Raw genomic sequence first — 16,656 nt, forward strand, 5'->3', positions numbered from 1 at the left:
TACCAAGAACGCAAGCAGGAAAGGGAGCAGGTGGCTGAGTGGGTTAAAGCCTCTGCCTTCGGCTCAGGTCATGATCCTGGCGTCCTGGGATCGAGCCCTGCATCAGGCTCTCTGCTCTGCGGGGAGCCTGCTTCCTCCTCTCTCTCTGCCTGCCTCTCTGCCTAATTGTGATCTCTGTCTGTCAAATAAATAAAATCTTAAAAAAAAAAAAAGCAGATTTTTACGGAATCCTACAGTTTTCCTATCTCATAAGGACAACAGCCATATTAGATTGGGTCCATCCCAAGACTATACTTTCAGGGATCATTTCTATAGTTTGTTACTGGAGAAGTTTCTAGATAGGGGCCCTCCCGACTTGGGAACAGAAGACTGGCTGAGGACAAAGCAACCTTGCAACCCCCCCACCCCCACTCCTGGGTGGGACATATTGTGACATTCCTTAGGAATCTCCCAACTATCTCAATAGCTTGCTAAAGAGGGCAGAAGGACCTTGGCAACTGCAAGGCCTCTGGTATACATTCTCTTTGCAGGTCCTCCTTAGCATATGAAAGTTCTGTTGAAACCTCCCTTTTCCTTACTTCCCCCACCCCCGTGGTACACAACCTGCCACCCCTCACAGCCTGGGACAGCAGCTCTTTCTGCCCACAGGTCCTGTCCTTGTGCTTTAATAAACCACCTTTTTGTACCAGAGACATCTCAAGAATTCTTTTGTGGTCATTGGCTCCGGACCTCACCCCACCGAACCTCACCTATGTTCTAGAACTTCATCATTTGGCACCTGAATGTGGCGCTGTGAGCCTTTACATTTGGACTCTGAACTTCCATGTAAAATAGGTGAGTACTTTCTCTCCTCTTCCTCTTCCTTTCAGGGCTTTTCAAGGAGTGTGGTCTTATTGGAACACTTGCATGTCGATTGCTCAGGCTGTAATCCTCTAGCCTGTGGCTACTCTATGGGGAGGAGAACGTCTGCCTTTTGGGTGAAAGTTAGTACCCTGGACAGAATGGTAATGAGACTCAGAAACTTGATGCCCTCTCTTTATTCCTGTTCTTATACAAAGTTGTCTGTCTTGGGCATGGGACAGCCACCTAAGTCACCAGGACGGCTGTCAATCTTAAGACTCCTCTATGAGGTTTCCTCCTGATTGATCTAATGTGATTCCCTCCACATCCCTGGTCTAGCCACTTCTGGCCCCAGGACCTCCACAGGGAGCCGGCCGCAACCAGTACCCGATTGAATTAACACAGCCGGGGACCGTTTCCTAGGGAACTTGGTTGTAAGTACCACATGTTTTGGAATGTTGCATAGACCATGATGGATTTCAGTCTACTGTTTCTTGTCAGTGTCTTCTACAAACTACTTAAAGCTACAAAATTGGGTAATTACCCCTTGCCAAACTTTTCTAGTATTTCCATGGGTTAAAATGGCAAAATAGTATGCAATCTTCAGGACAGACGATGGCATGGCATGGCACAGTGTTTTGGTCCATTCACCAGGCACCCATTAGCTGTGATGGGAAAGGGTAGGGGTGCCGGCACCCCTCCAGGGCCTTTTACAGCCGGAATGCCAACACAGGGAAGGCAGGATCATGATCAATAGTGAAGTCTTGTTGAGGGACGCCTCCAGTCATTTTTGACACACAGGAACCTCTGACATATCCTGCGTGGGACGCCACCCAGGAGTCAGGGGGATTTGGTAATGGACCCTCTTTACTTTTTTGGGAGCGTGGTCTCAGTAAACTTTTTCAGTTCCCAAGTGCCTTTTAACCCACTGGAAATAATTTGGATTGCAAAACTTAGGAAAGGACTGAGCTTCTGTAACACTGCATGGCCTCAGTGGGATCTATCAGTTAGATGATCTCTGCAGGAAATGGCGAATGGACCTAGAATACCTTAATTGCTCATACCTAGGCCTTCATTTGTCTACACCGGGGCCATGACTTAAGGGCCTTTTGCAGAATGTGTTTGCCCGAATGAGTCAGCTAGTAAACTCCCTCCTGACATATTGGGTGATAATTACATAAATAAGCCTTCTCCTAGTAAAGCCAGGTTGCTGGAGGATACACAGGCCATTCCTAGCAAAGGGGACGCTGACTTTGTCTCTGTTTCTCCTAATAGATGTGGGGGCTTCTCCCTCACTCATTTCCCATGCTAATGGCTATAATTGGAGCCAACTGGGGTTCACCTAACTTGAGACAGAGACTTAAAGGAATATTCCCAAGCAGCTTCCAAAAACTCCCTTTGTTTGGGGAAAATTCCCTGTCTTCTCTGGCCCAACGTGGACTGCCTGACCCCTCCACCCTTGTTGGTGGGAAAGCTTGGCATCTGCTCCTCTATAGGGGCTGATGAGCTCTAAAACCAGGAATCCTTTCTCTGCCTTTTGGCAGCACTTTGTTCTATCTCCTCCTTCTCCTGTTTCTGCACCAAAGTGGGTGCGGCCTGCATGACTGGCCCTAGACCATGCACCAAGGCTGCTTCTCTCTTCACTATCAAGGAGCAAGAAGAGCAACCCCTGGACCTACCCCCCAACTCAGATTTCCCCACCCGTGTCTCAGGTAAACATAAAGTGGAGTGGGCCCAGGTGGAACAGAAATCAGTATTTAAACTAAGTTAAGTTTGTTGGTTTAATTAAGATAGACATGTCTTTTAATTTATCAGCAGTAAACATGAAACTTTTATTCTATCAAGGTTTACTAAATGTCTAAGCTCATATTATCTATTGCAATTTGTTAGCAAAAAGATGACTAAACTGATGGTTCATTGTCTCAGACTTTTCACGGGTAATTGTTAATATAGCTTTCAAAGTCTTTGGTAACTTGAAAGTTAAAATTTTGCTTGGATGACAATTGGAATTAAATTTGTTGGACATCTAGGTCTTTCAAATAGGATAAAATGCTAAGTCAATGACTACTGGACATAGGTTTTGTTCTATGTCCTATATGTTTTTGACGTACTGCGAAGAAACTAAGAATATTTAAATCTGTTGGTAAACATGTTTTGTGCTTAACTGATTCATAAATTTGCTATCTAAAGAATTCACTAGTGGTTAATACTTAACTGACTAGAGACTAAGGTGTTTCTGAGAATAGAAAATTCTAGCTGTAACTAAGACTAATGGAAATCAGAGAAACTACTCTGTATGTGGAAAAGTAGATACATAAGAAAGATAAAGAATGGGAATGCATTTTGTTAAAGATAAAAGATAATTTTGTTCTAAATGAGATGGTTGTAAAGAAATGGCTTGGGACAAAATCTAAATGTAAAAGAAAGTTAGTAGAAGGTTTGTGAAGGGAAACCTTCAGAGAAAGAGTTTTATGTATGGTCAGGACACACCAAGATTGAAATGAATGGGCTTTAAAGGTACATTGGTATAAGATTAAGATTGTCTCGGGGCGCCTGGGTGGCTCAGTGGGTTAAGCCGCTGTCTTCGGCTCGGGTCATGATCTCAGGGTCCTGGGATCGAGTCCTGCATCGGGCTCTCTGCTCTGCTCAGCAGGGAGCCTGCTTCCTCCTCTCTCTCTCTGCCTGCCTCTCTGCCTACTTGTGATTTCTCTCTGTCTAATAAATAAATAAAATCTTTTTAAAAAAAGATTAAAATTGTCTCCATTCAAAAGGACAGTTTTTTTTTAAATTAGTCTGCTGTTAGGAATAAAAGGTAAACAGTTGTTTCCTCTTTGTCTGCCCAGAAAAACCATTTTCCACATTTTGCCTATACCAGGTCTTCAACATCCCTAATTATATTTAGGCCTGTGCTTTAAAACTTCATAAGATTTTAGCAAATGTTGACAGGATTTAAATTGTAAATGAAATCTCTTGAACTCCTTAGGCTTTTCCTTGGTATGCTAAGTTACTCAGGAATTACTGCTAAACAAATAATAAACCATGGGTTACATTTGGGTAAATGCTGTAACTATTCTAGAGATTCTATGCATTTCCTAAAGTTTTAATGTTTTGATAGATAATCACTTGATAACATAATTATTGAAGTGCTGTGTGTCAATGGGTCACAGGATAACTGAGTTTCCTTTTCTACAATATCATAGTGAACTCTCAAATCAGATCATTAACAATGTCCCTTTCTGAGTTTTTTTGTTTTGTTTTAATTCTCCTGTAAAAGGAGTTTCACCTTAAAGGAGATTCATATAAACAGGACAAATACAGGTATTCTATATATTAAAAATCCTAAAACTTCAGTAAGAATTTCCAGAACTAACTAAAGCTGTATTCAAACTAAACTAGAATTAGTAACATGGGACTAAATGAACCAAAAGATTATAGTGTTAAGTCTCATTTTAAACATTGCTGGTTCTCTAATGTTTGTTCTTCCACACTAAGGAAAATTTTACTTAAGTTACCTGTGACTTACAGAAATGTAAAAATACTCATTGTAAACAAATCAAAGCATTCAATTTTTTCTCTCTATCTGAACCCTCTGAAACTCAAAAGATCTCCGAAAGTATTCTTTCTTCCATGGCAATCAGTCATTTGCATAACTTTAATAAGAATCTGCTCTCCTTGTAACAGGGCGCTATTGGAAACATTGTTTTTTTTTTTTTTTTTTTTTTTTTTAACAAGGCTTTGACTGGAATGTCATATTTGAGAAAGACATGAATAGACTCAGATATGGCCAGACAGCTTTAAGGAACTAAGGTTGATCTTATGAAACCTGGAGCCATAAAGCCCCTTCGGATTGTTGGCCTGGTACCTTGCTTACAGAGTTCCCAGCAGCCTCACCAGTTGAGTAAAGAATGTCACTTCCCGGCAGGTGCAGAAACTTCAGAATACTTTGGGGTCCTCAGGAAGAGAAATTCACCCGAATCGACAGGTATTGCAGGCATGTCTGATGGCAAGTACTTGGCTTGGCTTCTGGCCTGGAGAGGCTACTAAAAATTCAACCTAGAGATTCCTTATAAGAGGTTCCAGCAAAGAAGATTCTAAAAGATCTATACACTCACTCACTGTCCTTGCTGATCTCATGTAAATAATTAGGCCAAATCTGTTTAAACTGGACTTGTTTCAAATAAATTAGTCCTAATTTGGCTATCTCTGGAAATGAGGGCTATTTTAGAGAGAAAAATTATGGTTATTACACACCTTTATGGATTCTAGATTTGATTGTCTTTAAATGTTTACCTAAGCTAGACAACTTGAGGTTACATCAGAGAAGTTGCACAATAGCTCATTTAAATGATCTTGCTTATTATTCTGTGGGGATAATAACAGAACCCTAGGGGCACATAACTATTTAAACAACTGGAAAAATGGGATTAATTCCCCAGCACTTGCATAACTCAACTATCACCTTGGCCTATTCTGTGGGGCTAGGATAATTGCCTAAAGGCCAGCATACCCCACTTCATAGGATTAAACTATGGACTTGTGGAGATAATGGATGGCCCCATTTTCTTTATGATTGAATTGGATGGTGCATGTGGGACTCTCCCTTATCTCAACAAGTTTTCTCCCACTTACCAGTGATCCTTTGTAATTAGAATGTTGTTAAGGCTGGACCTCTGGAAAAGGGCTTCTTCTTCTTCTTCTTCTTCTTCTTTTTTTTTTAAGATTTTATTTATTTATTTGACAGAGAGACACCGCAAGTAGGCAGAGAGGCAGGCAGAGAGAGAGAGGAGGAAGCAGGCTCCCTGCCAAGCAGAAAGCCTGATTCGGGACTCGATCCCAGGACCGAGAGATCATGACCTGAGCCAAAGGCAGAGGCTTAACCCACTGTGCCATCCTGGCGCCCTGAAAAAGGGATGATTGCATCCCTTTGGTGTATTTCTCCTAGAAGCCACCACTGAGGTACAGTTGCAAACAAAGGCTTTAGCTAAGCATAGAACAGCCTGCCTCATAAAAGGAGCCTCAAAGCTCACTATGGGACAGTCCCTGATTATAATGACTTCATATCAGGTCCAGATTTGTCTTAGAAATCAAAGGCCATCATTGGATGATGGAGGCCAACTTTTAAATACCAGGCTACACTTACAGATATGCCTGAAATAATACTTAAAACTTGTCAAACTTTAAACCTACTTACCGTATGACTGAACCTGACCCTTTTTTTTTTTCAAGATTTTATTTATTTGACAAGAGCTTACAATAGGCAGAGAGGCAGGTGCGGGGGGGGGGGGCGGGAAGCAGGCTCCCTGCTGAGCAGAGATCCTGATGTGGTGCTTCATTCCTGAATCCTGAGATCATGACCCGAGCCAAAGGCAGAGGTTTAACCCACTGAGCCACCCAGGTGCCCCTGAACCTGACCCTTGTACTCCCCTATAGAGCAAAACTGTTCAGAGGTTATTGATCTTACTTTAGTCGGCCATATTTAAGATGCCCCTATTAAAAATACAAATGACATTTGGTTTACTGATGACAGTAATTTTCATAAAAGGAATAAGAAAAGCTGGGTAAGCTGTAGTGCTCACTAGCACTTTGCAATTGCCAAAGCCTTAAAAATTAATATTAATACTGACTCCAGATAATGCTCTCCTAGTCCTACATGTCCATGGAGCAATTTGGAAGGAAAGGGGTTTATTATCAAGCCATAACTCCACAATCAAATACAGTCCTAAAACTATTACTCTTTTTTTTAAGTTTTTTTTTTTAATTTATTAATTTGACAGAGATCACAAGTAGGCAGAGCAACAGGCAGAGAGAAAGGGGGAAGAAAGCAGGCTCCCCGCCGAGTAGAGAGTTCGATGTGGGGGATGTGGGGTTCGATCCCAGGACCCTGAGACCATGACCTGAACCAAAGGCAGAGGCTTAATCCACTGAGCCACCGAGGCACCTCTAAAATTACTACTCTTAAGGCTGTACACCTACCTAAAGAGACAGCTATAATTCACTTCAAAGGACGTCAAAGGATATGACCTTAGGAACCAATGAAAGTAATATAGGGGTTTACATCAGGCCACTAATTGGGCAAAAAGGGCATGGAGTTGACAAAAAAACTTCATGAAAAAAAACTGTTCCTAGGTTTGGACTCCTTTAGTCCCTACAAATTAACAATTGATTGCCTTTTATTACACATTTAAAAAAATGGCCCTCCATAACTAAATAACCCTTGACATCTTTATTGCAGTTACAAGAAACCCAGAATTGGAGGAATGTCTCCTAACAAGACCCAGTGGTTATATGACTCACTTGTGCCCATGACTTTCCCCCTGCAGGATAGGCCACTGTACTCTGGGTTTTGCCTGGAATCACAGATGCATTATTAAAAGCATTACTAATCTGGCCAGACTTCTGGGACTTAAAACAGAACTTGTTCTGTCTCATTGGTATGACCAGCCAACAACCACTTTTGTTCCCTCTTTGGAACTGGAGGATGTTTGGCCCATGGGAGCTCTTAAGTACATGGTCAGCCCTAAATGACCCTCGAAGTAGCATTTCTCTGTGAAAATGCTATGGTGATACAAATGTGTAAAGCAGCTTTACAAAATAGAATGGCATTGGATGCTTTAACTGCTACACAAGGTAGAAGTTGTGCTATCACAAAAACAAAATACTATGATTATGTTCCAGATGATCACAAAACATTTCTTGGGTTCTGACATACTCAAGATAGCACTTTAAACAGTCCCTCTCTCCTTTAATGATTGATTAAACTTCTGGACTGGAAAAGGGTTTTTTGTCAACTAGCAAAAAGACTTATTTGAGCTTCATTTTCTTTTTGTTACACTAAACATGTTTTGCTGTTTTCTGCCATGTCTCCTCACCTGGTGTCGATTCTTCACTGCCATAACTTCCACAGACCATTTCCACCTGGGAAGATCACCTGAGCGGTCTCCCCTGGACTCAGCTGTTGCTGCCTTTCACAACTCCCTTATACATTTCCCAGCTGGCCAGTACTGACCTGTATGTAGAGACATGTCTACACCGTGGTCCAGCAGGAAGAAGTTACAGAAGCTGAGACCTTCCACCTAAAATGACCTTAACGATTTAAGAGTCAAAATTGTCCGGCGGGGGGGGGGGGGGATGATGAGGAAACAGAAGGTTGGCTGAGGACAAAGCAAAAGGCTGACACCTTGCAACCTCCTCCCACCCCCGCTCCGGGGTGGGACATATGAGACATTCTTTAGGAATCTCCCAACTATCTTAATAGATTGCTAGAAAGGGCAAAACGATCTTGGCAATGGCAAGGCTTCTGGTATCCTGGTATCCAGTCTTTTGTAGGTCCTATTTAGCATATGAAAGTTCTATAGACACCTCTTCCTTACCTCCCTCACCCCCATGGTACACAACCTGCCACCCCTCACAACTGGGGCAGCAGCTCTTTCTGCCCCCAGGTCCTGTCCCCATGCTTTAATAAACCACCATTTTGCACCAAAGATGTCCCAAGAATTCTTTCTTGGCCATTGGCGCCGGACCTCACCCCACTGAACCTCACTTATATTCTAGAACTTCATCCCTCCTACTGCAGGATGGCTATATCTGAACTGTTTACACCTGCAACAACCAGAAAAGTTCTGTTTCCAGAAAAGTTTCTTTTTCCAGAAAAGTTCATATTCAGAGGTGCTGTTGTAAGTGAACTAACATGAGTCCATGCCTTGTAAATTACGGACAAACTACCCCAGGTAGAGTTGTCACACAACGGAAACTTTATTTGCAGCAAACAAAGAGATCACAAGGAATAACTTCCAAACCCTTGATTCCCCAAGCAGAGGTGAGAGGGTAGTTTTGTTTAGGTTTTAGGATAAATATTCAGAAAGGGGAATCTTTGTTATCACATATAAAGGTGGGCATAAGTTTTTAAAGATGTTCTTAGAAAACACGCCTATAGATGCCTCCTAGTTTATGTTAATAAGGCTTGTGCTCCTCTCAGGGTGGAGGCTTTCAACTTTGAAATGAAGCAAGGGGAAGAGGCTCTGGGCCGGCTCAGGGAGCTGGTACAAACTGGTTGGGATCTTGGGCTCATTATCTTTCCTGGTCTTGTAGAGACCATTGGTTTTCACATTTTCTTTGTTTCCTTAAAATCCTTAACTCGTGGGCAAGTAGAGCTGATTAGGCATAGATCACAGGAAAATAGCCTGGAGCCTGTATGACTTGTCCTGTGTCACAAAAGCTCTCTCCTCTTTATTTTTCTGGAGACCCCTAAATCCTTCTGCTTACACTGGGAATTAGAACTTCAACATATATATTGCAGCAGACGCAATAAAACACATAATTACAGAGGTCATATCTGTCACAGCACAAATGGTATTTCACACCCTTTAGAGCAAAGAAGGAAAGGAAATGCTCTTACAAGTGTCCACCACTGTCGGGAATATGCTTACTGAGGGTTTCTCCTCCTCCTCCTCTCTGCTCTCCGTTGTGCCTTATCTGTGATGTGGAAGTGATTAAATTTTAGAGTATAAGTGAGGTTCAGTGGGGTGAGGTCCAGAGCCAACAGCCAAAAATAATTCTTGAAACATCTTTGGTGCAAAATGGTGGTTTATTAAAGCATAGGGACAGGACTGGGGGCCCGGAAGAGCTGCTGCCCTGGTTGTGAGGGGTGGCAGGTTGTGTACCATGGGGGTGCTGGAAGTAAGGAAAAGGGAGGTTCAATAGAACTTTCATATGCTAAATAGGACCTACAAGATACTGGATACCAGAGGCCATGCCATTGCTAAGGTCGTTTTGCCCTTTTTATTTATTATTTATTTATTTTTTAAATTTTCAACATAACAGTATTCATTATTTTTGCACCACACCCAGTGCTCCATGCAATCTGTGCCCTCTATAATACCCACCACCTGGTACCACAACCTCCCACCCCCCGCCCCTTCAAAACCCTCAGATTGTTTTTCAGAGTCCATAGTCTCTCATGATTCACCTCCCCTTCCAATTTCCCCCAACTCCCTTTCCTCTCCATCTCCCCTTGTCCTCCATGCTATTTGTTATGCTCCACAAATAAGTGAAACCATATGATAATTGACTCTCTCTGCTTGACTTATTTCACTCAGCATAATCTCTTCCAGTCCCGTCCACGTTGCTACAAAAGTTGGGTATTCATCCTTTCTGATGGAGGCATAATACTCCATAGTGTATATGGACCACATCTTCCTTATCCTTTCGTCCATTGAAGAGCATCTTGGTTCTTTCCACAGTTTGGTGACCGTGGCCATTTTTTTAGCAAGCTATTAAGATAGTTGGGAGATTCCTAAAGAATGTCACAATATGTCCCACCCAGGAATGGGGGTGGAGGGGAGGTTGCAAGGTGTCAGCCTTTTGCTTTGTCCTCAGCCAGCCTTCTGTTCCCTCATCAGAAGGACTGATTAAGGCCACCAGCCAGGGGGTTCAGGCTTCAAAATACTTTGCCCCCAGCTGCCCAATTCCAGGAAGTTGTAAGTCAAGGTGAAGTGTGTAGTCTCTTGGGCTCATGGTTTAAATAACTTTGTAAACCTGGGCTCTGGGCTGGACCCTAGCCCCCACCCCCAGCCCACTGGAGGTCCCTGGGTCTGCTTTTTTTTTTTTTTTTTAAGATTTTATTTTTTTATTTAACAGAGAGAGGGGGATCATAAGTAGGCAGAGAGGCAGGCAGGGGGTGGGGGTGGGGAAGCAGGCTCCGTGCTGAGCAGAGAGCTCGATATGGGGCCAGATCCTAGGACCCTGGGATCATGACCTGAGCTGAAGGGAGAGGTTTAACCCACTGAGCCACCCAGGTGCCCCCCTGCGTCTGCTTTTACATCACTCCATGGGGAAAATGAGAGGAAGGGTAGCAGTAAGACCCTGTGGCCCTACTAGACTGGACATCCTGCTTCCCCTAATCACCTGGCATGGCCAGCCTGGGCTCAAAGGGGAGACCCCTCCCAAGTAATGGTCTAATTAAAGGGATATGACCAGTCCAGGCCAGCAACATGGACCTCCTCAGAACTCAAAAATCAGAAAGCAAGTATGTCATTTTCTGGAATGGATGGCTCTTTAATTAAAATAGCCACCTCACTTTTTTTTTTCTTTTCCTTTCCTTTCACATACCTGACTCTGCAATATTGTTAGAGGATACAGTAGGATCATTTCTACTCCTGAGAACTTAGCTGCAAATAGACTTGTATTTTCTCATTGACTTTCATTATCAAATCAAAGATGTGTTCTCTGATCACCTGTCAGATCACCCGATTTGTCATCTCTGCTTCTTCTTCTATTTCCCTTTCATAGCCTTGAGCTTTGGCTCCCATGTAATCTGATGAGATAGGATTCAAACAGCCCCTCCATTCCCCTGCACCCTCCAAAATCTGTCCTATGTTCCACCCCAACTCTGGCCTTCCTGTGTGGCTTTTTTCATGCCTCCCCATCCACCTGGATCCCACAACCTACAGAGAAAAGGGTAGATTCTCAGCCTGGTGTGTCCATGACCTGGTGCTTTTGTGTACTATCAGTGGAGCTCTCTTCTTTGTGCTAGGACTTCGTGGCACCAGTGTGAACCCCTTCTTTACCATACCAGAAGTGTACCTTGGGACCCCCGACTTTGCTTCCTCTGAATTCCCCTTTGGATTCTCCATCTTTCATAAAGCCTTTGGTGACCATCCCATTGGTAAGGGAATGTCTTTCCTTGGCAGATTCCTGCAGCCCTGAGTAGGAGCCGATCCAAACATGGCCGCAACAGGTCACAAGGACAACACAGAAGGACACTGGTCACCTTCATCTTTTGAGTGTACTTGGTGCCTCTTCCAATTCCTTCCCTATAAATAGAAGCATTTGCAAAGGCAACAGTTTGCTACATGGGTTTATGTAAAGGACCAGGTATAGTCAGTAGGTTTCTAAGGCAAACAGATAACTTCCTTGGGCCCTCACCCAAAAGTGTGGGTTTCCTTCCCAGAAAGGAAGCAGCCCGAATTTAAGGGTGAGAGTCAAACATTTCTCCTGCCAGAATTATATTTAGAATAGTGTGGTCTCTGAGCTGGTAATACCAGCATCACCTGGGAGCTAGTTAGAAAAGTAAGCTCTCAGGTTCTTCTCAACTTATGGGAGTGGCCCCAGTGGCCATTGTTAACCAGCTCTTCAGGTGACTCTCACAGCATGGTAAAGTATGAAACATCCAATCTGGTACATGATACAAAGATTAAACACTGCCTCAAGGTAGCAAGCATCTGATCAGACCACAGTTGTTGGGTCCTATTTGTCATTCCTCGCACCTTTAATGTGGCCTCTCTGTTCCAGCCAAAGCCCATCCATCATCTCCTTCACTTCTCATACCTCCTCACTGCTTGTCTAAGCCTGACTCTCCGAGGGCCTGGAGACTTGTGCCCTCCTTGGAGAAGGAGAAGTATCTGCCAGATTTTAGCATTATGAGCAAACATGTGTCTCAGGAGGCCCCTCAGGAAGCTTCCTGTGTTTGCAAGGGTTTGGCCACTGTGGTAGCCACACGAATGCCCCTGCAGGGAGTTGGACCAGGCTATTGTGCTATGAGCAGCTGGAGTGTTTGCACCAAAACTTCCAGGAACTACTCCCATCCAATGCTGGAGCCAGGCAGGGAGCTGCTGGGAAAATGGGATGTGAGACTTCTCTGATGGCTTACATCCCTGGAGAATTCCCTAATGGCCTTGTTGTGTGTTCAGCTACTCTGCAGAATGCTCCCACCCAAACCTACTCTTGCTTCCCTTCACGTGGGGCTAGATTTGCATCACCATCTGATGACTTCCTCAGCTTTTTTTCTCTCCTTCCCCATTTTCTGTCCCCAGTAGTGCCTTTAATAAAACCCTTGCATGCATAATCCCATTTTGGTGCCTGTTCCTCCAATGACATGAACTCATGAATCTCAGAAAGTGTCAAAAGAGTTTGTGGCATGTGTGTGTGTGTGTGTGAGAGAGAGAGAGAGAGCACACAGGATGAGAAAGAAAGTGAGGAGAGACTAGGTGGCAGAGAAGACCTACAGGCTGAGCTCAGGGTGATAAAGATTAGATCTAGAGGTATGGACCAAGTGGTCTTCAGCATATTTAAAGCCCTGGGGAAGTATTAGATCACTCAGGAAGAATGCCATAGAGAAGAAGCTAGGCTGAGGATGGATGGAACGCTGATGATCACCAAGTTTTAAAGAACAGTCATGGGAAAATGTTCTTCAGAGGCCCTGGAAGGAGTGGCAGAGAAAGGAAGGAGGCAAAGCAGGAGACAGTAGGGTCAGGAAATCCTGGAAGAGAGTAGAATTTCACATTCTGGTGCAGATGCTGACCCAGTGACTTACTGGTGTGCTGATAGTGTCTTTCCTGAAAGAGCAGGGAGGGTGGGGTGGGCAATCTGTTGGGAGCTGGGGACAGGAGCCAGTATGCAACAAGGTGTGACACAAGCAAGGAAGGAGAACTTCTGGAAATCTGATTCAGAGCAAAATGGTGTTGAGGGAAAAGCTGTCAGAGTGTGGGATCCCGAAGCCTGTTTATGAGCAGGTAGAAAGGAGCCAAGGTGGGTGAGTAGCAATTGGATTGTTGGGGATAAGAATCAGCCTTGATGACAAGGAGTAGAAGCACTGCTTTGAGACCAAACCCAAGGAGGAGAACTTTACATGCTACGGGTCTGCTGGTGACTTCTGGAAAAAGGCAGAAAGTTGAAGGGATTCTCATGTGGGTCTTCTATTGTATCCCACTTTTCCTGTGCATTGGGAATGGAGATTATCTGCTGAATAGTGGCAGAAACTGAGAATGGAAGGTGGGATCAATGACTGGGGAAGTGAAATAATGAAAAACTTGTTGCCAAGAACAACAGAGAGAGGATTGTGATGGTTAATTTCATGTGTCTACTTGGCTGGGCCATGGGATGCCTACAAATCTGGTTAAATATGATTTCTGGGTATGTCTGTGAGCATGTTTCTGGAACAGATTAACATTTGAATTGGTAGACAGAGTAAAGCAGATGGCCCTTCCCAATGTAGGTGGGCTTTATCCAGTCCGCAGAGGGCCTGAAGAGAACAAAAAGACAAAGACTAAATTTGCTCCCTTTTTCACTATTGAGCTGTGACATTGGTCTTCTGCCTTCAAATTGCATCACTGGCTTTCCCAGATCCTCCTTAATCATGTGAACCAGTACTTTGTAATAAATCATATACCTATGATATATGATAGATGTAATCTCCTATTGGTTCTGTTTCTCTGGAGAACCTAATACAGGGAAATAACAAGATTCCTGGACTGCTCAGCAGGGTTGGGTGTGAGGTTTCCCTAATATCACTCAGAGGATTTAATTGACTCAGGTCTAGGGTTTGGCTAGTTGGGTTTGACAGGAATGCAAGGATTCCCAAGAAATCGTCAGTGTGGTGGACCATGGGCTGGACAGTAAGAGAAGGCTATTAGTCCAAGAGTGGCAAAGGGAGAAGCAAGGAAGGAGCTTTGATAACTGTGTTGCAGTCATCAAAGAGGTGAGCAGGAAGGATGGAACATGACAGTCTGGGAATGGAAGATACAAGTCTGGGGGCTTAGGCACTCCTGGGAGTGGTTATGTTTACTGTAGGCCTGGTGGTGTCTGGTGGGTTGGTCCTCTGGAAAGAACTTCCTAAGACAGTGTAGTCCAGAGAGTGCTAAGGTTCTCAGAGAATTTCTCAGTATTTGTGTGAATCAAACTAATGCCATCTTGGACTCATGATGACTGTTAGGTGACCTGAAACCTTCTTGAGCACAGTATCCCCCCCCCTCACCCCCACGAGACACACACAGCCCCCTTACCAGCATAGATAGGTCTTTCCTTTTGTGTAACCACACCCTCAAGTGTACCCTTGGAGCATAATGGCCTTGTCCTTCCCTGGCTATGACACACACCTATTCTGTGGCACACCCCTCTTTCTGGGTGGCACCACTGGCCTCCACTGGAGGCTGGTGGCCTCCAGCACTATAAAAGCAGATTTCAAGGGAGGTGGGGTTGAGGAGATCTATTTGTCTAACAGCCAGTTCTGTCCCCTTAATTGGCCTTTTTCTTTGGTCTCACTGTTCTCTTGCACTTTGGAGATGGTTTGGGGTATACCTTTCTTTCTAGGAAAAACCTGGATAAGTCTGATGGGGGGGAAGGGACACGCTTCTCACGGAGAGCATCATCAGGGCTTTTATGGACTATTGCTTCAGGTAGAGTGCGGAGTAATTATTTTCTTATGACTGTTTGTAGATATAATTGTATCCTCACTACTCAGGAATTTATGTTCAGAAAATAATTACTTTTGGATTAACTGCTTTGACAATCTTTTAATTCTACTATCAACACTGTTTGCATTTAAGCTGAGCTTCCTCCTTGCCAATCTGATGTGTCTGTTACAATAAGCGTTTCAACTCAATTAGCATCTCAGTAACAATCAAATTATCTTTAATATGATGTAATTACTTTTTTTTTATTAGGCTAAACTGGGGATCCTGAGCTGTGAATGTCTACCATAGCTTTGAGAAGTGATTAAAACAAACCCAGAGGCCTTTCCAAGATATGAGCATATTTTCCAAAAATCCTATTGAAACCCTGATCATCCACCCAGGACCCCAAAACACAGGACTTGTGCTGAATTCACTTCCCGCAGGCAGCCTTCCTGATGTAGTCATCCAGTGTGTCGTGCCTCATGCGGAGGCTTCCCAGACCTTACACGGGGAGTTTCAGTCCGTCTGTCTGCACCGGCCTTTTGTAGCTTCCTCAAGCCTGTCATACGCAGACCTCACTGCTAGGCTGAACCATGCGTCTTATCACCCTAAATGGAATTCATGTGTGTTGCACTCCTCCTATGTAAAGCATGATTATGGGTAAACTGTGTCCCTACCAACTTACATGTTGAAATCCTAAGCCCCAGTACCTTAGAATGTGTTAGTTGGAGATACAGTCTTACAGAGGTAATTAAGTTAAAATGAAGTCATTGGGGTGGTCCCTAATCCAATATGACTAGTGTGCTTATTAGAAAGAAATCCGGACACAGACATGCACAGAGGAAAGACAATGTGAAGATCCAAGAAGCTGGCCATCTCTGAGCCAAGGAAAGAGGTCTGGAATAAACCCTTCCCTCACAGCTCTCAGAAGCAGCCAATCCTTGGGACACCTTGACCTCAGACGTCTGGCTTCCAGAACCATGAGGCTATACATTTGTGTCATTTAAGCTGCCTAGTTTATGGTACATGTTACAGCAACCTCAGCAAACTAATACAGTCACCCACCATAATGTGTAAAAGCAAGACACTGACCCTTCTGATGAGCCCTGGGTGATGGACGGCACTGTACCCCTAAAACTAATGTAACACTATGTGTAAACCAACCAAATTAAAATAAAAACTTCAAAAAAAAATAACAAAACACTGAAGTCTGGGTGCTCAAGTCTGAATCCATATACAGCTACTTCTCAGCATTTATAGGTCTCAGTTTCGTTGTCATTAAAATGGAGATAATAATAGCATCCACCTCCTCACAAGGTTGTTGTGATTCCTATAAAGAGCTTAATGCAGTGACTGGAATGTAGCAAATGTTTGATACATGTTACTTTTTACTCTGTACCAGGCACAGTATTAAGTGCTTTATGTACACTTGCTCTATTAGTCCTTCCTACAGTCTTAGGAGGGAAAGGCTTTATTTTTCTGTGAGGAAACTGAGTCAGAGATTAAATATGATATTAAATATGAAGCAAGGACTGGACTTGACATCGGGACTAGCAGTCAGATTGTCTCGTGCTGACCTAGGGGCCACAGCCTGTGACCACCTGGAGAGGGTGTATGTGTGTGTGTGTGCGTGCGTGTGTGTGTGTTA

The 16,656-nt window shown here is 43.7% G+C and overlaps 1 pseudogene; it reads left to right on the top strand.

Moving 5' to 3' along the window:
* Positions 1–284: 284 nt before the first annotated feature.
* LOC123391061 lies at positions 285–378 on the top strand (annotated as a pseudogene).
* The last annotated feature ends 16,278 nt before the right edge of the window (positions 379–16,656 follow it).

Source organism: Mustela putorius, unplaced genomic scaffold, assembly GCF_011764305.1.
Source record: "Mustela putorius furo isolate JIRA1106 unplaced genomic scaffold, ASM1176430v1.1 tig00000174_pilon_pilon_pilon, whole genome shotgun sequence".
In the NCBI taxonomy this organism is placed as follows: Eukaryota; Metazoa; Chordata; class Mammalia; order Carnivora; family Mustelidae; genus Mustela; species Mustela putorius.